This window comes from Podarcis cretensis (assembly GCF_951804945.1).
Source record: "Podarcis cretensis genome assembly, chromosome: 8".
Taxonomy (NCBI): Eukaryota; Metazoa; Chordata; class Lepidosauria; order Squamata; family Lacertidae; genus Podarcis; species Podarcis cretensis.
In genome coordinates this window covers 64,668,791-64,669,041 of record NC_137177.1, presented here as the reverse complement: position 1 = coordinate 64,669,041, position 251 = coordinate 64,668,791, and positions in this window count along the sequence as shown.

The following is a 251-nucleotide window of genomic DNA, read 5'->3' as shown; positions in this document are numbered from 1 at the left end:
TCAGCGGGGCGGCGCCTTCGAGCTCAGAGCCGCGGCCTGACACGCCTGCGGGCGGAGGAACCGTCGGGGCGGCTCTTCTGCTGCTGCTGCTGAGGTGAAAGGCAAAACCCCACACCGACCGTCGGCTCATCGGCGACGGTTGCACAGAAAACGCCATAGCGACTACACAACCACCACAACGCCAGTCAGCAGGCCATTTAATAGACTCTTTTATAACGACGGACAATAGCGTGGATTTTTTCTTTCTTTCC